Genomic DNA, 22,783 nt, shown 5'->3' on the forward strand with positions numbered 1-22,783 from the left:
TATTTTTTTATTTTATTTTATTATAATTTTTTATTTTTTTTTTCAATTTTTCACCATTTGCTGCACATTCCAACAGGGCCCAGGGGGCTGCTGTACTTTCCAACAGGGCCCGGGGGGCTGCTGCACATTCCAACAGGGTCCGGGGGGGGGGGGCTGCTGTACATTCCAACAGGGCCTAGGGGCTGCTGCACATTCCAACAGGGCCCGGGGGCTGCTGCAAATTCCAATAGGGCCCGGGGCGGCTGCACATTCCAACAACAACACAGGGCAGTTATGAAAACAACACGGGCAGGAATGAAAACACAGGGGGCAGGAATGAAAACAACACGGGGCAGGATTCAGGAATGAAAATGGGGCAGGAATGAAAACAGGGTAGGAAGGAGGAATGAAAACGGGGGAGGAATGGAAATGGGGCAGGAATTAAAACAACACGGGCAGGAATGAAAACAGGGAGCAGGAATGAAAACAACATGGGGCAGGATTCAGGAATAACAACACGGGGCAGGAATGAAAACCACACTGGGGGCAGGAATGGAAACTATACAGGGGGCAGAATGTGAGACACAGGGGCAGAATGTGAGACGGGGCAGAATGTGTGACGGGGCAGAATGTGGGACACAGTGGCAGAATGTGTGACAGGTGGCAGGATGTGAGACACGGGGCAGAATTTGAGACACTGGGCAGGATGTGAGACACGGGGCAGGATGTGAGACACTGGGGCAGGATGTGAGACACGGGCAGGTTGTGAGACACAGGATGGAGACAGATGGGGCAGGATCATGGTGCAGGATGGAGACAGATGGTGCAGGATCACGGGGCAGGATGGATATGATGGAGACAGATGGGGCAGCAGGATCATGGGACAGATGAGGCGGCAGGATCATGGGACAGATGGGGCGGCAGGATCATGAGACAGATGGGTCAGGATGGGGAGATCATATTGGGGCTGGGGCAGAATGGATACTCATGAGGGCAGGATGTGAGCCAGGAATGAGATACACGGGCCAGGATGGGGGATATTATTACCATAGGGGCTAATTAAGGGATATTATTACTGCAGTGATATATTTATTTTATTTTTTGAGGATACTGTTTTAAATGGGGGGCGGTCCTGTTACTGTGCAGACCGACACTAGGTCACCTTTTTTTCTTCATCTGGTGTAGTGTAGAAGTCAGGAAAAAATTAAGCAATGTGTTCTGCAAGCGGAGCTCTAGATAACTGTTATTTCCTGCAGAAATGAGTCCTGGCTGGAAGATGTAATGGTGGTCTGTGCTCGATGAAGATGGAAAGCGAGGCTGAAGGACTTCACCTAGAGACATCACTGGTGAGTTAGTGTGTTACCTGTACACAGACACTATACACTGTATACTATATACAGATCTCCTCTGTATAATTGCACTTATGGTGATAGTATTGTTTTTTTTATTAATGATCAGTATTGCAGTATTCAGTCACTATGTGGTGGTAATATGTTGTCCGGCCATGGTGTGGCGGTATTTGTCCCTTGAATGTGCTATTATTTGGTCACTGTGGTGGTAATATGTGGTCTGGTCATAGTGTGGTGGTATTTGTTCCCTGTATGTGGTATTATTGGTCACCATGTGGTGGTAATATGTGACCTGGACATGGTGCCGTGGTATTTGTTCCCTGTATGTGCTATTATTCTGTCATTGTGGTGGTAATAGGTGATCTGGACAAGGTGTGGCTGTATTTTTTCCTTGTATGTGGTATTATAGGTCACTATGTTGTAGTAATATGGTGTCTGATCATGGTGTGGTGGTATTTTTCCTTGTTTGTGATATTATTGGTCATGTTAAAAATTGAAAAATAAATAAAAATATACCTAAATTGTATTGGATATTTTAACAAATGTTTAGTAAGTTCCATTAGAGTAGAGTCCGGCCAGAAGAGTCTACCTCGTCTTGGTGGTGGATTAAAAAATATTTTGGCCAAAACAAAAGCTGCTGGCCATGTATGTGGTGATGGGAAATGTAAATGTGTGATTGGTAAGGATGTGGTGCAGAAGTGGAGTTTTTCCAAGAGAGGGCAATGGGACTGTGGATGGTACAAGGAGTGGAGGCGGGGCTGGGGTGGAGCCTGGGCTGAGTCTGAAGGGGGGCCTCGAAAATTTTGCCTGTATGGGGCCCCGAAATTCCTAGTGGCAGCCCTGCCCTCTTTTCAAGCTTGCCTCTACCTTTATCTTATTTCTGTGACCTTCTCCCCCACAGCCCCTAACGGGACTCCAGAAATTTACATGAGAACGCCTCATCCTCTTTTTTTCTGATATGAGGTTAGTACCTACCGCTTTATAACTGCAATCCACATCCACCACCCGCTTGTTATTGTGATCTCTGTAGACCTTTATTATGATCTCTGTGGATATTTATCATTGTGATCTAAGTGAACGTTTAATTTTGAGCTTTCTTTTGACATTTATTTCCTCTCTTCATACGTGTATATACACATAACTGTGTTTGTTTATAGTAGTCTCCTTGATATACCTTTGGTATTACCCATGAAACTACTGGATTGATGTATTTATTATTGTAACTAAGGGTACTTGACAAATCCACAATCCCCTCTGGTGTACCACCGCGCTATAGTTCATAGGATCTTGTCTTCTTGTTTTTTTGTCAGTGTTTCACTCTTGAATGAGTGTACAAATATATACATATATATTCATTATTTAAAGGGCCTTTGTAAACTTTTATATTATTTTAAATTATTTTATATTGTATATTCTATTTGTTATCTCACGTAAGACCAACACTGTGTATTTTTGCTTTTTCCAGTAAGGTTTGATAAAGACCCAGGTGGTTGAAACGTTACCTTATACCACTGCGGTGAACCACTTATTTTTGGTGTATGGAAAATAAAAAGCCACAACTTTTGCAATTTAAAGGAACTTTGAGTGCGACTGTTCATTCTCGAGGGGGTTGAGTGAGACGGTGGAAAGATTATGATGAATTCTGTTTTACTCATGTTGTTATAGAAATCTAGCAGAGAAGAAAGATGAATTAGCAGACCAATACTTTCAGATTCTTGTTACTAAGGAGTAAATATCAAGTCCAGAAAAGTAGATCTGTGTGTCATCAGCATAGAGGTGATACTGAAAGCCGCAGGACTCGATGAGCTGTCCAGGCCGAAGGTGTAGATGGCGAAGAGCAGGGGTCCTAGAACTGAACCTTGGGGGACACTGACAGATAAGGGGTGCGGTGAGGAGGTGGTATGTGAGTGAGAGATGCTGAATGTTCGGTCTGTTAGGTATGAGGAGATTCAAGATAGGGCCAAGTCTGTGATGCCAAGAGATGAGCAAATCTGTAGTAAGAGGGAATGTTCAACTGTGTCAAAAGCAGGTGACTGGTCCAGTAGGTGGACAGAGTAGTGTCGCTTGGATTTGGCAGTTAGTAGGTCGTTGGTGACTTTAGTCGGGCAGTTTCCGTGAAATGGTGTGGTCGGAAGCCAGATTGTAAGTGGTCAAAGAGCGAGCAGGAAGAGAGTTGGGAGGACAGTTCAAAATGGATGTGTTGTTCCAGTAGTTTTGAGCAGCATAGTATAGAAGTAATATGAGCAATAGCCACTCATCACACAGAATGACTGAAGACCTATACCCTAAGGCCAGACAACTACTTTAAGCAAACTTTAAAAGAATCTATCACCCCCAAAATGCCAACTAAACTGCATAAACAATATAGGGGATATAACCCCTATAAAAATCATGCCAGACATATACAGTCTAACTTAAAGAATAACTATGGCTTTCATTTTTATTTAATAAATCAATAGTTCACATGAATATAATCAAATTTGTTATATATCTTATGAGACAAATTTGCTTCTTTCTCCTCCTGGACCGATCATTTATTTTAAAAATTTTGAATTCCTGGGTAAAATCTATATTCAATGAAGACAGATTGTTTCATTAGTGAGATAGAACATAGTAACATAGTTAGTAAGGCCGAAAAAATACATTTGTCCATCCAGTTCAGCCTATATTCCATCATAATAAATCCCCAGATCTACGTCCTTCTACACAACCTAATAATTAATAATATTACAGATCCCAAAGTCATACTATCAGTCTGGAAAGAACACAAGTGTGTTAAGAATACCCAGACGGATCAAATCCGCTCCATATAACATACATGAGAAAATAGGAGAAACCGGAGCATATGGAAAAAGCAACTCTTTATTAATACAAACATTAAAAACTAACATAAATATACAGAGTATATAGATTCCACTAGATAACAGAGGTAAGGGGGCGAAAGAACCCACTCCTAAAAGTACCCCACACTGAGCAATAATTACATATATAACTGGAAAGCACAAAGTGTGCTGTGCCAAAGTAGAATAGTAAGCTAGTCAGCAATAAATAGCACAGTAATACGAACAGTCACACTGAGCGCAGTATAATAAACATAGGTGGAGAATGGCAGATGGCTTACCAGCTCAGGGGGGGCCAAGGAGGGGGATCCCGCCGGAAAAAAGACCCCGACGCGCGTTTCGCGGCTCTTGCCACGCCGCTTCCTCAAGGGGATATGGGAAGGAGCAACCAGGACCTGCTAATAACCTTCCTGACCCCAGTCACATGTCCCTAACCGGCCAATCCCGGTGGCGCTAGCGGCGCATGCGCCCGGCGATGGGAAGGTCCTCCATGGAGGCGCGGCGTCAGGCCCAGCGCGAGCGCCCCGGGACTAAGCCCAGGGCGATCACGCAGGGCAAATAGACGCCCGCCCACATGGAGGAGCCGCCCATACACCGGGCAATGCGCACGGCCACCACAGAGGAAACAAATACCACAGATACTGAAGTCCAATAGGGGACCTCAATTACTCTGCCTGGCAGGAAGAAGTCAGAGCCCAAGACCACGGGGCACCGATGGGAAAGGGTAGATAAGGGACCAGAAGGACATAAAAAATGCAGCTGCTAAAAAGATAGCACAGGTCCGCAACATCTCAGAAGTACTGTCTGTCTAGCGGAAAAGACATGGCCAGGAGTATAGTGCCATATACCGGGTAGAACATAAACGCTGACACATATGGTGGCACATACATGACATGATTATATGATAAAGGATAATAATAATAAAGCATATAGAATAAGAAGAACAATAATATCACACCAATATATATGTGTACAGCCATGATCCGACATAGGGCAAAAATAGTCATCATAAATGAATATGGTAAGTCCTTTGATGGTATATAAAGTAAAAGCAGGTCATTCTTGTCCGTGATCCGTTGTCGAACTTAGGAGATGGCAAAGACGATAAACTATGCTCCATATGACCAGGGAAGAGGGAAAGGAAATAGCAGTCCAGGAAAGGCCCATAGGTGGAAGTGATTACTAATAAGTGAAAAAAACAAAAAACGAAGTTAAAAACAATATAAAAACAAGAGAATTAATCCGGCAGGCAAACGGATGGGCACCCATGTAAATAGATGACTAATTAAAGATAGGGAGCAAAGCTCAGGGATTCATTCAGACCTCTAGGGGTCATACAGTCCAGCAAGACGATCCATTTTGTCTCGATCTGGGCTAACCGTTTTTTATGATCACCACCTCTCACACCCAGGTGCAGTACGTCAATCCCTCTGACCGAAAGCAATTTAGAGTTGCAGTTATGATGTGATCTAAAATGTCGAGGGATTGTTTTTAAATCCGACACCGTGGACACTGTCTTGGCCGCGCCAATGTCCCGCACACGGACCCTAAGTTCACGTGTGGTGAGGCCCACATAGATCCTCGGGCACGGGCAGGTGGCATAATATATGACATTTGTAGTCCAGCAGGAAATGCGCTGTCTAATTTGAAAAGTTCTGGACCCATCGCTGGATTTAAAGTCAGAACAGCGCAGGACATTGGCACAGGCAAGACAGTGCCCACATGGAATATAGCCCACCCGGGGACCACTCGTCCCAAACGGATTTGCTGGTGTGGGAATATAGTGACTCCTGACCAACATATCGCCAAGATTCATGCCCCTTCTTGGGGTCATGAGGGGCAGGTCGCCCAGGACAGCACGCAGGGAGGGCTCAGTCTTAAGAACAGGCCAGTGTTTTTTTAGGATGGAACGCATACTCTCCCACTCATGATTGAAGGTGGAGATGAATCTAATGTGATCACCTCCACCCTCTGCACGACGTCGAGTAGTAGGGTACAAAAGATCACTCCGTGGGGTTTGGCGAGCACGGTCATAACCGGCCTTGATGGACCTGCGGCTGTAGCCGCGGTCCTCAAATCTTTTTCTAAGGTCTCTCGCCTGTGATTCAAATCTAGTCTCTGAGGAGCAAATTCGCCGCATCCTGAGGAACTGTCCGACCGGGACGGCACTCACGGTGGCTTTATAATGAGCAGAAGTGGCATGAAGTAAGGAATTAACAGCGGTGGGTTTTCTGAAGACATCCGTCTGGATGCGCCGGTCAGAATCGACCTCCAGACGGACGTCCAGAAAATCCACCGCAGTCTCACTAAAAGTATACGTAAGCCGTATGTTCTGCGTGTTGTTGTTTAGAGTCTTCATGAAGTCCTCGAGCTGGCGAGCAGACCCCCCCCACAAGAACAGAATTTCGTCGATAAAACGATACCAGCACAGCACATGGGCAGCGGCGAGAGGGCCCCCGTCGCCAAAGATGTCCCTCTCCCAGGCGCCAAGGAAGAGGTTGGCGTACGAGGGCACACAAGCCGCGCCCATGGCTGTGCCGCGTTTCTGTAGATAAAAATTGTCTCTGAAAACGAAGAAGTTGTGGGTAAGGATGTACTCCACCAGCTCAAGGACAAGCTCACACAGAGGGCCGTCCAGGTCGGAGGCCCCCAGGAAGCGGCGAACAGCACCCAACCCATGAGAGTGATCTATACACGTATACAAACCCTCGACGTCGGCAGTAACAAGGATTGTATCTTGATCCACAAGGATGCCATCAACCCTCGACAGGACGTCCGTCGTGTCTTTAATATACGATGGTAAAGTCTCAACAAGTGGTTTGAGATAAAAGTCAATAAATTGACAGACGGGATCACAGATGCCATCGATACCAGACACGATCGGACGCCCCGGAGGGTCGAGGGCATCCTTGTGGATTTTTGGCAGCAAATAGAATGTTGGGACCCTGGGTGACTTGATGGTCAATCCATCAAGTACCTGTTTAGTGATGATATTAGCCTCGTAAGCCCCAATCAATATATTTTGTAGTTCTCGTGAAAAAGAGACCGTAGGGTTGGAGGATAGCTTGAGGTACGTGTTAGAATCCTTGAGCTGCCGGAAGACCTCCCGCTCATATGTGACACACGGCCAGACCACCACATTCCCCCCCCCTTGTCCGCCGGTTTAAATATTACATCTTTCATTTCCTTAAGTTGTTTTAAAGCATGGCGCTGTTGTGACGTCAAATTGTCAAACATCCGCCGTGAGGATAGTTTTTTAAAATCCTCACTCACCAATTTGGTGAAGATTTCTATTGCCGGTGACAGGGACAAGGGGGGGAATCTGGCAGATCTCGGACGCGTGGAAGGTGGAAACTTACTTGAATTTTGTACGTGCTGCTCCTCAAGCAAATCCTCCAAGTCCCGGAGGGTCTCCCTGTCAATATCACTCATTTCCTCGGGGCTATATCTGTTGGTATGGAGCTTTTTGAGGATCAGCTTACGTGAAAATAAATGGAGGTCCTTTAATGCTGCAAAATAATTAAAAGAATTAGTGGGAGAGAATGTCAAACCCCTGCCCAGAACATCTACCTGGTCCGTTGAGAGAACATGTGTGGAAAGATTAACTACCTGCAACCGCCCCTGCGTACCCACCTGGGCGGCCTTCCCTCCAGATGTCTTGGTCTTGGCGACTTGTCTTGTGGCCATTCTTTTGTTGTTAGTCGGTCCTACAGAATTTGAGCCACTGGATTGGGAGGTGGTGATTGGATCATCATCAAAGGTGGATCTGTTGGAATGTATGGAGGTGGATCTTGATCTGGATTGATAATTATTCCTGGATCTAGCCCGGGGTCGTCCAGTCAGATTTTGCCATCTGTAAACTCGAGAGAGTTGTTTATCTTGGGCATCTCGCTGGAATTTTTTAGCTTTAGTTGACTGGATGTCGCTGGCCCATCTTTGTAGCTCAGCGTCGACCTCATCGTTTAATTTTTTAAGGGCATCTCCTGTCAGATCTTTATGTAACGTGGCTTGTAAGCCATCGATCTCAGCCTCCATTAGTTCCAATGATTTCTGATTCATTTGTTTGAGGAGAATCATAAAGCCCTTGGAACAATTATTAGTCAGATCTTCCCATTTCCCCTTAAACTCCTCATCCTCTATGGGGAATGAGGGGAACACCTGTATGCGAAGTCCCCTCGGGATGAGGTCCTTTTGTATATATCTGTCCAGAAATTCATGATTCCACCAGATGCGCGTTCTTTTGCGCAAAAGGTCCTTGAAACGTATAATGATTCCTTGCAGCTCCCTGCTGGGCCCATCATTACCCCCTTCTATGTTATCGTGGAACACCTCGTTTAACTGTGCACGCCAAGTGCGGTCACGTGCACGGAAGTCCATACTTGTAATGGGAACAACTGTGAAACACACAGAAATAATTAATAATATTACAGATCCCAAAGTCATACTATCAGTCTGGAAAGAACACAAGTGTGTTAAGAATACCCAGACGGATCAAATCCGCTCCATATAACATACATGAGAAAATAGGAGAAACCGGAGCATATGGAAAAAGCAACTCTTTATTAATACAAACATTAAAAACTAACATAAATATACAGAGTATATAGATTCCACTAGATAACAGAGGTAAGGGGGCGAAAGAACCCACTCCTAAAAGTACCCCACACTGAGCAATAATTACATATATAACTGGAAAGCACAAAGTGTGCTGTGCCAAAGTAGAATAGTAAGCTAGTCAGCAATAAATAGCACAGTAATACGAACAGTCACACTGAGCGCAGTATAATAAACATAGGTGGAGAATGGCAGATGGCTTACCAGCTCAGGGGGGGCCAAGGAGGGGGATCCCGCCGGAAAAAAGACCCCGACGCGCGTTTCGCGGCTCTTGCCACGCCGCTTCCTCAAGGGGATATGGGAAGGAGCAACCAGGACCTGCTAATAACCTTCCTGACCCCAGTCACATGTCCCTAACCGGCCAATCCCGGTGGCGCTAGCGGCGCATGCGCCCGGCGATGGGAAGGTCCTCCATGGAGGCGCGGCGTCAGGCCCAGCGCGAGCGCCCCGGGACTAAGCCCAGGGCGATCACGCAGGGCAAATAGACGCCCGCCCACATGGAGGAGCCGCCCATACACCGGGCAATGCGCACGGCCACCACAGAGGAAACAAATACCACAGATACTGAAGTCCAATAGGGGACCTCAATTACTCTGCCTGGCAGGAAGAAGTCAGAGCCCAAGACCACTGGGCACCGATGGGAAAGGGTAGATAAGGGACCGGAAGGACATAAAAAATGCAGCTGCTAAAAAGATAGCACAGGTCCGCAACATCTCAGAAGTACTGTCTGTCTAGCGGAAAAGACATGGCCAGGAGTATAGTGCCATATACCGGGTAGAACATAAACGCTGACACATATGGTGGCACATACATGACATGATTATATGATAAAGGATAATAATAATAAAGCATATAGAATAAGAAGAACAATAATATCACACCAATATATATGTGTACAGCCATGATCCGACATAGGGCAAAAATAGTCATCATAAATGAATATGGTAAGTCCTTTGATGGTATATAAAGTAACCTAATAATTGTATGATACAATATTGTTCTGCTCCAGGAAGACATCCAGGCCTCCCTTGAACCCCTCGACTGAGTTCGCCATCACCAACTCCTCAGGCAAGCAATTCCAGATTCTCACTGCCCTAACAGTAAAGAATCCTCTTCTATGTTGGTGGAAAAACCTTCTCTCCTCCAGACGCAAAGAATGCCCCCTTGTGCCCGTCACCTTCCTTGGTATAAACAGATCCTCAGCGAGATATTTGTATTGTCCCCTTATATACTTATACATGGTTATTAGATCGCCCCTCAGTCGTCTTTTTTCTAGACTAAATAATCCTAATTTCGCTAATCTATCTGGGTATTGTAGATCTCCCATCCCCTTTATTAATTTTGTTGCCCTCCTTTGTACTCTCTCTAGTTCCATTATATCCTTCCTGAGCACAGGTGCCCAAAACTGGACACAGTACTCCATGTGCGGTCTAACTAGGGATTTGTACAGAGACAGTATAATGCTCTCATCATGTGTATCCAGACCTCTTTTAATGCACCCCATGATCCTGTTTGCCTTGGCAGCTGCTGCCTGGCACTGGCTGCTCCAGGTAAGTTTATCATTAACTAGGATCCCCAAGTCCTTCTCCCTGTCAGATTTACCCAGTGGTTTCCCGTTCAGTGTGTAATGGTGATATTGATTCCTTCCTCCCATGTGTATAACCTTACATTTATCATTGTTAAACCTCATCTGCCACCTTTCAGCCCAAGTTTCCAACTTATCCAGATCCATCTGTAGCAGAATACTATCTTCTCTTGTATTAACTGCTTTGCATAGTTTTGTATCATCTGCAAATATCGATATTTTACTGTGTAAACCTTCTACCAGATCATTAATGAATATGTTGAAGAGAACAGGTCCCAATACCGACCCCTGCGGTACCCCACTGGTCACAGCGACCCAGTTAGAGACTATACCATTTATAACCACCCTCTGCTTTCTATCACTAAGCCAGTTACTAACCCATTGACACACATTTTCCCCCAGACCAAGCATTCTCATTTTGTGTACCAACCTCTTGTGCAGTTGTTTTTTGTAAGATTCTGTTACAAAATCGAGCTCCATGGTTCTCCTCCCTTTAATATACACTCTTATCAGTAGCAAATGGAAAGTGATTTCTTCACTGAGAAACAACAACTAATTCTTGATCAAAGAGGCTGACAATGGGTAAAGTTGTTCTCTGGCTGGCTACCATGTATTTAGAAGAGGCACATGGGCAGCTTCATGACAGGCAATTTGATCAAAAGTTTCCCTCTGACCCTACCTTTGTCTTCTCCAACAAACTTTGAAGGCTACTGGACTTCACTTCCGGACACAGTATCATTATATCTAAAGAGAAAAACTATTTGTTACCCAGCCTGTCGTTGCAACATTCCATATGCTGCCCAAGGTCCTTAAGAATATCTCCAAACCGCCTGGTCGCCCTATTATTTCCAGCATGGAGACTTTGTGAAAAGGCAAGTACCTATGTAGATTTCTTTTTACAGCCATTGGTATCTAACTTGCCTTCCTTTGTTAAGGATACCATGTATCTTATCCAATGTGTCCAGGATTTAGATCTTGCCCCTCTTTTAGTTACATATGATGTAGAATCGTTTTGCTCTAACGTTGCACACGCTGAGGGAACGCTGACTGCCACTCATTTTATGAATCTTCAAACATTCAGATAGGATGCATGATTCATTTTTGATCAATTTGCTTGCTTTTGTGTTACAACACAACTTTGAATCAGCAGGTTTCTTGTTGTGCTCCTTCGTTTGTGAATCTTTTTTGAGGATGGTGGGAATCCACCATTGTCTATCCTTCAGATTCTTTAAAAAATCATGTCCTAATATGGTTTCCGATTTATAGATGATTTATTGTTTCTATGGCGTGGTACTCAGGAAGAATATCTGGCATATTTCCTCTTTGAATTGTAAGTCTCTCAATATCTATTTACTTACTCCTTTTCTTTAGCAACGGCTACATTTTTGCATCTGGAGTTGGCCATCAAGAACAATCGTATCATAACCAGCTTATTTTCCAAACCTATTTCCACCATTAGTTTGCTACATTTCTCCAGCTTCCACGCTCTATATCTTAGAAGTGGTATACCAACGGGACAGTTTTTGAGAGTAAGATATAATTGCACCAATTAAGAAGATTTCCTTGATCAGGCTCGGGATCTTACTGCCACATGCGTTAGAAATTTAGACATCCCAAAAAGATAATTTCTAGTGCTTACTAGTGGGCCAATAATTATTCGACAATTTGTTAAAGCCTACTGCTCAAACCTCTGATCAATAGATTCATCACTGGCCATAACAACAATGGTTGAACATAAGTAAAATTCTTACCTTGATAATCATTGAAAAGCCTTGGAGATTGACCCTAAAGTCGCTTCCCTGATTGGCGATCGTCCACTCTTGATGGCCAAAAGCACTAAACCTATGTGATTGCTTATCCAGTAGCCATTTTAAAAGAAAAGCCCCACCATCAGATCAGATTGCACATAGGAATCACTCTCAGGAGATCTTTCCCCTGTGGTAATTGCAGCAGCTACCACTATATGCATCCGATTGAGCATACCTTTATTCATCCGCTTAATTCTAAATCGTTCAGGTTGACTTCATATATTAACCCCTTCCCAACATGTGCTGCGTGATAATCATGTAGGCTCACGTCACGATCAAATATGGTTGTTAGTGACATATAACGGCATCACAGAAGGAGGAGCTGAAAAATGTCCGCAGGGTCACCCAGGGACAGTGGCCTATAAGCTCCTGCCCAAAGCAGGAGCTATTATGCATCCTCCCTGTTTACAAGACACTGATCTAATGCCCTGCAATGCAAAAGTATTAGACCAGTGATCAGGGCAGGAAAAGTTGAAGTCCTATCATGTGACAAGGTAAAGTAGTAAAAAAAAAAAAAAAAAAAAAACTGAAAAAATATTTTAAAAAATAAAGAACAAAAAAGAAAATATGAATTCAATAATTAAATGTATTTTTGTAAAAACAAAAGAAGTGCACATACAGTTAGGTCCATATGTATTTGGACAGAGACAACATTTTTCTAATTTTGGTTATAGACATTACCACAATGAATTTTAAACAAAGCAATTCAGATGGAGTTGAAGTTCAGACTTTCAGCTTTCATTTGAGGGTAGAAACGAAAACCTCAATGACATGTTGCAAACATCACAAAAGGGCTTAAAAATAGCCCATTCACAAACAAGCAAAAGAAAACCCACTCCAAATCATACATATATCAGAAGGAGAAAATAGGAGCAATCAGGTATAATACAACAATTAATTTATTAGTATTTCAAAATCCACAAAGAATACATAATAAGTAATATCATCCAATATATAAGAAAAACATCTGCAGGAAAAAGACCCATAGAAAAAGGACCCAAACAATTGCACCTGCCCGATTTGTGCAATAATTACATTATCTAAGGTGCAAGTGCAGTGGTATATCACACTTAAATAGCAAGCCCGATCCCCCTGCAGTAAATATCACATCACTCCGTCAACATACAGACCAGGGGAGAAAGAATGCTTACCAAAGGCAGGGATTGGAGGGTCCTAGACCGGGTGTGGATACCCCAGATACCCCGACGCGCGTTTCGGATGTCTATAACACCGCTTTCTCAAGGGGAATATTGGTGTTCAACAACTAGGACCTTTTATAAAAATGGTATAGCTGAAAACGTCATCTTGTCCTGCAAAATAAGCTACCACACAGCTCCAATCAGCGCAAAAATAAAAAAGTTATAGCTCACAGAATAAAGCGATGCAAAAAACATTATTTTTTTTAGAAAATAGTTTTTTGTAAACGCGCCAAAACATAAAAAAATATAAATATGGTATTGCTGTAATCGTACAGGCCTGAAGAATAAAGTTATCTTATCACTTTTACCACTCAGTGAACAACAACAAAAAATTCCTGAATTGATGGTCTTTGTTCATTCAGCCTCCCAAAAGTGATCAAAAAGTGTTATGTGGCTGAAAATAGTACCAATAAAAATGCCAACTTGTCCAGCAAAAACATGCCCTCACTTTGTCTTCAGAAATATAGAAAAATTACAGCTCTCAAAATATGTCGCTGCAAAAACTTGTTTTACAAAAAAAAAGCATCTTTTACTGTCTGACAGGAGCCATACATAAAAAATGTAAATGTAGTAACACAGCCGAATCGAAGAATATAGTCGTCTAATCACTTAATCTGCACCCGGAACAGCGTAAAAAGTCAAATTAATTCTTCGCCTGCTGTTGATTTGTTCATTCTGCCTCCCAAAGATCGCAGTAAGGCTCGGCTCACATTTATCCTGCACTCTGCGATGAGTGCTTACACTGGGATTTCTGTCTAAATCTCTGAAATACTTGATTCAGATGGTACTTCTGGAGCAAGATTCCCTATAACGAGGCAGATGGAGACACTGTGGATGCCATCTGACCTGTGATCCGGCGGTGTCTGTCTTTTAAGTGTGCATAAAAGCACGGTCGACCACAGTTTTGTGCAACTCTGAAAAGAAGGACACCACTGAATAGAGGCCAGACAGAGCCCAGAGTAACTCTGCTGCCTCTTAGTAATGAATGGATCCCACCAGGGTTTCATCTGTATCGCGTCATTCTGAGATTTAGATGGAAACCCCGATGTAAGTTCTCAGTGTAGAGCGCCCAATAAATGTGATTCCAAATGTTATGTAAAATGTTCCATATAAAAGCTTCAACGGTACTGGTAGCACAAACATTCTGGAAATTCCAAACGCTCCCCTCTATTCTGAGCCCCGCAGTGTGCCTACACTGCAGTTAGCAGACACATTTGCGTTTCTGTAGAGATGAGAGCCCACCTAATTTACAGTTGCAGGTCTCCAGAAGCACAAGATGGGCACAATGTATTGTTAAGGACTGGCGGAACGCACCAAGTACAAGATGAAATGGAACTAGGCGCGTTCGCAGTCCGAGGTCCACCGTGCAGGAAAAACCCTGATGCTAGTAAGACGGACTATATGGCGGTACTACAAGTATACACGCACGGGTAAACTACACCCTGCGTGAAGGAAGCGATCCTGTTGCGTCACAGGACCGCGGTACCGCACATAGAGCGCGAGCAAGGAGTCAGCGAACTCAAGCCCAACTAGGATTGAAGTCCGATTAGACACTTGCTGGCACAACACCGCAACTGGGTGTGTAAGGAAACTAAATAATAATATTAAGGCACAAGAGTGCGTGCGGTGCCGCACAGACGAACGCCACTCACCACCCAGGCTTGGGTCAGGAAAGCGCAGAGCAAGCGCACAGCGCCGTACAGGCGGACACAGCAACTGGTAGCTGTAATGTGTGTTACGTGCTGTTGGATAAGTCGGGCGCTAGATAGCAAACATACACCTTCCGCGAACAGACATTCAATAGGGAGGGTTATTTAAAGAGCGACTTTCACTCACAACACACACACATATTTACAAGACAATACTAGCGCATGGCCGTGCGGTCATGCGCAGTTTATATAGCTGCAGCACAGGAAACAGCTACAGAAGTTTTGCCCTTTCAGGACCTGCCAAAAGGACCAATGGGATGTGCTGCAGTACCTGAGCATGTGACCCTCGATCTCCAACAGGAGATCTTGCCCTGGGCATGCTCAGTGTGTGCAAATAAGGACTTAGATCCAGAAACGTCCACTCGTCGCTGCCCAGCACTGGCTTCAATGGCAGAAGCAGGAAAAGCAGCAGTAACTCTTCGCACAGAGTCAGACTGAGCGAGACGCTTGGATCGACGTCCCTGCTGAGCAGACTCCACTGCGGCTGGAGGAGAATGGGAGACCGCAGCGGAGACGGATCGAGATTCCCCCTGTGCAGCAGAGGAAACTCGACTCCTAACATGTATGGGCACTACAATGACAGATTTGCAATTTTCACTCAGCAATATTCACTGCTGCTTGTTTCTGGTAAAACACCCACTGAGTCAAAATCGTCACTACTCCTGTAGATAAATTCTGAGAAGGGTATAATTTCCAAAATGGGGTCACTTGAGGGGGGATTCTGCTCTTATAGCACTTAGGGGCTCTGTATATGGTGTCTGCAAACTAATCTACAAAAATTTGTTCTCCAAGAGTCAAATAGCGCTCCATCCCTCCCAAGTCTCGCCGTGTGGGTAAGCAATACTGTACAGCCATATATGGGGTATTTCTACATTCAGCAGAAATTGTGCTACAAATTTTTATGCCATTTTTACCCATTTCCCTGTGTGACAATGTAAAATCTGCTGCTAAAACAGCATTTGGTGGTAAAAATGTAATTATTTTTTCTTCACCTCCCAATGGTGTAATGTACTGTGACCCACCTGTGCTATCAATATGATCACTGCAATGATAGTTTAATTAATTGAGAGGTGTAGTTTCTAAAATGAAGTCAGTTATGCGGGTTCTGGCATCTCAGGGCTCTACCAATGTGAAATGCACCCTAAAATCATTCCAGCAAAATGTGCACTACAATATTGCACTCCTTCCCTTCTGAGCTTTGCCTTAAAAATAGACCACATATGGGATATTGGCACACTCAGGAGAAAATGGACCACAAAATATGTTGTGCAATTCCTCCTATTATCCCTTTTTGAAAATTGAATGCTTGAGGCAAAAGTAACATTTTAGTGTAAAAAACAGGTAATTTTTTAGGGCTTAGCTTAGTGGTGAGTACTTCAGCTTTGCAACACTGGCATCCTGGGTTTAAATCCAACCAAGGACAACATCTTTAAGGATTTTATATGTTCTCTCCATGTTTGCGTTGGTTTCCTCCTGGTAATCTGGTTTCCTCCCCCTCTTCAAAGACATACTGATAGGGAAATTAGATTGTGAGTCCCAATGGGTACAGCGATAATAATGTCTGAAGTGCTGTGGAATTAATGGCGCTAAATAAGTGAGTAAAATAAATAATTTTCAATTGACTCTACCCTACACTCCCTGACAGAAGTTATGTCGCATATCCATGTTATGAAAATAAAAGCTTATAACCTGACGTTAAATTCATCCATTGGTTGTATAAATTATTCTCTTAAAAGCTGAAACCCTCCAAAATGTGGTTTCGGTTAAGAAAATAAATTGGGATCAATGCAGAAATATTGATCAGTTAATGGACACAGAATGGTCAGATTTTGGCAAGACAAAAGTTTTGTCGCCTGGTCATATAATGCACCCAAGTTTACATCCTCACCTGTGCTCAGTAAATGATCGGTTAGTGTGTGTGTATAAAAAGAAATCCAGCACCCCAGATCTTCACTTGAACTGCAACATAAAAGCGACATAACTTCTGTCAGTGAGTGTATGTTATACAATTCTGTGAATCGCTTGAGGGTTAAAAATGCTCACTGCACCACTAGATGAATTCCTCAAGAAGTGTAGTTTCCAAAATGGGGCCACTAGTGGAGGTTTCTGCTGTTTAGGCACAACAGGGGCTGTATCAACACAGCCCTAAATATAGAATAGTTTAGAGAAAAAGAGGATCCATTGCAAGAAAATATATATATATATATAAATATATATATATTTTAAAACACCAAATTTTTATTCAAATTATTAAGATAGTATAAAAATGACGTTAAGTGACGTTACCGCTGTGCTTTACGGCCGGCTGGCGCTCACAGTCAGTGCGGGAAGCTGACGGCGAGGGGACAGACACCGGAATGTAAGTATGTAGTGTTTGGTTTTTTTTACATTTACAATGGTAACCAGGGTAAACATTGGGTTACTAAGCGCGGCCCTGCACTTAGTAACCCGATGTTTACCCTGGTTACCAGTGAAGACATCGCTGAATCGGCGTCACACACGCCGATTCAGCGATGTCTGCGGGAGATCCAGCGACGAAATAAAGTTCTGGCCTTTCTGCTCCGACCAACGATGTCACAGCAGGATCCAGATCGCTGCTACGTGTCAAACACAACGATATCGCTATCCAGGACTCTGCAACGTCACGGATCGCTAGCGATATCGTTGTTAAGTTGTTTAGTGTGAAGGTACCTTTAGTGACAGAGCCAATTTGCTACATAATGACCAAGCCAATTTTTACAATTCTGACCACTGTCACTTTATGAGGTTATAACTCTGGAACGCTTCAACGGATCCCACTGATTCTGAGATTGTTTTTTGTGACATATTGTACTTCATGTTGATGGTAAAATTTCTTCAATATGACTTGTGTTATTTATGAAAAAAATGGAAATATGGCGAACATTTTGAAAATTTTGCAATTTTCAAATTTTGAAATTTTATGCCCTTAAATGAGAGAGTGGTGTCGTACAAAATACTTAATAAACAAATAATCGTTCTCTTCCGAGCCCTACTGTGATCCCAAACAGTAGTTTTCTCCCAGATATGGGCTATCGACGTACTCAGTAGAAATTGCACAACAAATTTTGAAGTCCATTTTACCTTTATAAAATAAATAATTTGGGGCTAAAGTAAAAAATTTCAAAAAAGGAAAATTTTCATTTTTTTCTTCTTGAATGTGGTTTTGAGGGGGGGGGGGCAGATTTTAAAATCGTGTAAATTTGGGGTATTTTCTGTCATATAGTGACTCAAAGTCACTTTAGTTTTGATGTGATGTCCCTAAAAAATGGTTTTGTTATTTGGTTGAAAAAATGAGAAATTGTTGATTAACTTTTAACCCCTCTAGTTTCCTTGCAAAAAAAAAAGTTTTAAAAATAGTGCTGATGTAAAATAGACATGTGGGACATTTTATTTATTAACTACTTTGTGTGACATAAGTCTCTGGTTTAAGGGCATAAAAATGAAAAGTTTGAAAATTGTGAAATTTTCAAACTTTTCCCAAATTTTCGATATTTTCACAAATAAACGCAAGTTATATCTAACAAATGTTACCACTGTCATGAAGGACAATATGTCAGAAGAAAACAATAAAAAAATCACTAAGATTCTGCTTTTCCAGAGTTGTTACCACATAAAGTGACAATTGTCAGAATTGGTTTGTCTTGAAGGTGAAAACAGGGTTTGAGGTGAAGGGATTAATTTCAGAACAGAGTACTTGATTTATACGAATTATTTGTCCCTTTAGAAAAATCTACTTGGGCCAAACTACACAGGAACTAAGAAAGCAGATTCAGAAGAATCTCTCTACGATCAATCTAGGTGCAATTGACCATTGTAAAGGTAAGCCGCTTACCTCTGCTCTTCTCAGTTTCTTACACACCATCAGGGTAAGCCCACTGGTTTTCAAGTAGTGGGTCCCGAGAAGCTTTCTCCTAGTGTTAGGGGTAGAGATTTTAGGGAAACAACTTCTTTGTCTTGAATCCAGAGATCTTTAATCTGGATACTATTTCTCCACAGGGTTTGAATGAGGATTTGCTTTTTACGGGTTTTTTTTGAATAAGCATTTTCACAACAGTTCTTTCTCTATTGGGATCTTCCGGAGTTTGGTCCTTTTGGACACACTCTCTTCTTAGCACTTTATCTTAGTGTGCTACATTATTCACGTTTTTCTCTTACTGAGATTTTCATGGGTTGTTCTTTGGACATACTCTATTCCAGCCACTTTTTTTCTTTGTGTGATTTCTTTTCATTTCTAGGGACTATTTTCTCATAGTTGGATCTGTTTTAATATGATCTTTATATTTTCATGATTCTATTGATTCTACCCTCTACATATGGTTCCTGTTTACGCTTTCATTACCTGCCAGGGCACTAATTGGATGACATTTATCCCATGTTACATTCTCATTCATTCATGTTGGATATCTTTCTGAGAGTCGTCATACAGTGGGGCAAAAAAGTATTTAGTCAGTCAGCAATAGTGCAAGTTCCACCACTTAAAAAGATGAGAGGCGTCTGTAATTTACATCATAGGTAGACCTCAACTATGGGAGACAAACTGAGAAAAAAAAATCCAGAAAATCACATTGTCTGTTTTTTAACATTTTATTTGCATATTATGGTGGAAAATAAGTATTTGGTCAGAAACAAAATTTCATCTCAATACTTTGTAATATATCCTTTGTTGGCAATGACAGAGGTTAAACGTTTTCTGTAAGTCTTCACAAGGTTGCCACACACTGTTGTTGGTATGTTGGCCCATTCCTCCATGCAGATCTCCTCTAGAGCAGTGATGTTTTTGGCTTTTCGCTTGGCAACACGGACTTTCAACTCCCTCCAAAGGTTTTCTATAGGGTTGAGATCTGGAGACTGGCTAGGCCACTCCAGGACCTTGAAATGCTTCTTACGAAGCCACTCCTTCGTTGCCCTGGCGGTGTGCTTTGGATCATTGTCATGCTGAAAGACCCATCCACGTTTCATCTTCAATGCCCTTGCTGATGGAAGGAGGTTTGCACTCAAAATCTCACGATACATGGCCCCATTCATTCTTTCATGTGCCCGGATCAGTCGTCCTGGCCCCTTTGCAGAGAAACAGCCCCAAAGCATGATGTTTCCACCACCATGCTTTACAGTAGGTATGGTGTTTGATGGATGCAACTCAGTATTCTTTTTCCTCCAAACACGACAAGTTGTGTTTCTACCAAACAGTTCCAGTTTGGTTTCATCAGACCATAGGACATTCTCCCAAAACTCCTCTGGATCATCCAAATGCTCTCTAGCAAACTTCAGACGGGCCCGGACATGTACTGGCTTAAGCAGTGGGACACGTCTGGCACTGCAGGATCTGAGTCCATGGTGGCGTAGTGTGTTACTTATGGTAGGCCTTGTTACATTGGTCCCAGCTCTCTGCAGTTCATTCACTAGGTCCCCCCGCGTGGTTCTGGGATTTGTGCTCACCGTTCTTGTGATCATTCTGACCCCACGGGGTGGGATTTTGCGTGGAGCCTCAGATCGAGGGAGATTATCAGTGGTCTTGTATGTCTTCCATTTTCTAATTATTGCTCCCACTGTTGATTTCTTCACTCCAAGCTGGTTGGCTATTGCAGATTCAGTCTTCCCAGCCTGGTGCAGGGCTACAATTTTGTTTCTGGTGTCCTTTGACAGCTCTTTGGTCTTCACCATAGTGGAGTTTGGAGTCAGACTGTTTGAGGGTGTGCACAGGTGTCTTTTTATACTGATAACAAGTTTAAACAGGTGCCATTAGTACAGGTAATGAGTGGAGGAAAGAGGAGACTCTTAAAGAAGAAGTTACAGGTCTGTGAGAGCCAGAAATCTTGATTGTTTGTTTCTGACCAAATACTTATTTTCCACCATAATATGCAAATAAAATGTTAAAAAAACAGACAATGTGATTTTCTGGATTTATTTTTCTCAGTTTGTCTCCCATAGTTGAGGTCTACCTCTGATGTAAATTACAGACGCCTCTCATCTTTTTAAGTGGTGGAACTTGCACTATTGCTGACTGACTAAATACTTTTTTGCCCCACTGTATATGATCATTCTTAGATTCAAAGACAGTACATTAATGGAGTTTTCCCATGAGCAAACCACAGTTTAATGACTAGATATTGGAATAGTAATAAGTTTCCCAATTTGATGTGTTAAAAAAATGTTCCTGTGTTGAGATAAATGTGTCCCTGCTGTGTACTGTGTAATGGCCATGTCTGATCCTGCAGGAATATGGCCTGATCATACCACAACTGGGCAGGGGAGGGGAAAAATAAACAGACATTACAGCAGGGGATTGCAGACGATTCTTTTTGTGAGGCAAAACATTTCACTGCCTGTTTTTAAGCAAAGTTTTTTTTAGTTTGGAGAAAGAATCTGCCGTGATCCTGTATACTCTCTTTTGTTCCTCTCCAGGAGCTGTGGTATGATCAGTCCATGATCCTGTACGGTCAGACACAGCCATTACACAGTACACAGCAGGGGCACATTTATAGGATTATCTCAGCACTGAAACATTATTTTAAACACATCCAAATGTGGAAATTAATATTCTAAAATCTATTGGTTAACGTGTTGAATTAAAGTTAAAACATATGCACCACTAGATTAGTAATTATCAATCTGCTGACATAGCCTGTCCCCAATTGGCATGAATATTAAAATAAGTGCAAACCAGCTAACAATTTATTTACTAAAAATCATAAATTCACATCTTGTTTTATGTGGTGGCTTACATTGCGTAAGTAATGGCCGGAGCTGAAGCCGCCCCTCCCCCCGCGGCGTAAGGGTAGGCCCATCATGACCATGGGATGGAGGGAGGGGTTAAAGTTAAGAGGTGGAGGTTAAGGGGATTTTGAACATAAACTAGCAGTGGGGGTGTGGCCTGGTCAGTTCCCGCTCTCTGGGCAACAAGTGTGGACTTACCATGGCCACTGTGGACAGGATCCTGGAGAGCCTGAGGGCTGCAGCAGCAGTGCACCCTCCGGGCTGGCTTGAGCAGCAGGTGTCTAGCATCATCGGAAGCGGTGGGACAGCAGCGGCGGCAGCGGTGTCTAGTGCACGTCGGACCAGGCCTCCAGATCGCCTGTCGCCTGATTCAGCTCCCCGGGCCCCCTGTCGGCGCAGGAGCCCCTCTATGGACCCTCCAGGCCGGGCGCCTTTAAGTCGCGGTGCCAGCAGGCCCCGGCCTGGGAGGAATCCTACTGCCAGGCGGGGTCCGTCGGCGGCTGCAAGGCTTTCACCTCGCAGCAATGTGGGGGCGGAGCCAGCGCGATACGGGCAGCGCTTGAGGCCTAACATGTCGGGGGGCCACGGCGGTGATGCTCCTGCCGCGCAGCCTGCCTCTGCCTCACCTACATCCGGACGAGGGAGCAGTGCGGTTGCGGGTGGCCCCACAGGTCCGGGAGCGGGGCTGGCCCCTGGCACTACAGCGGGGTCTGTCCCTGCAGCTGGGCTGGTGGACACAGCGGCGGCCTCACTCCGCTTGGATGGGGGTTCGGTCGTTTGGGCAGCAGCGGCAGCAGATCAGCGGCAGTCACCAGGGACACAGCAGGCGGCGTTTCCCTCTCAGGCTTCATCATCGCAGCAGGACGCAGCTCAGATTCCCCTTTTGCAGTTGGTTTCGCATGGGATGGACCTGCAAGGACAGCGGCGTCTGGATTCTGGAACTCCGGCTGGGGGGATCACAGCTC

Source organism: Ranitomeya imitator, chromosome 1 (genome assembly GCF_032444005.1).
Source record: "Ranitomeya imitator isolate aRanImi1 chromosome 1, aRanImi1.pri, whole genome shotgun sequence".
In the NCBI taxonomy this organism is placed as follows: Eukaryota; Metazoa; Chordata; class Amphibia; order Anura; family Dendrobatidae; genus Ranitomeya; species Ranitomeya imitator.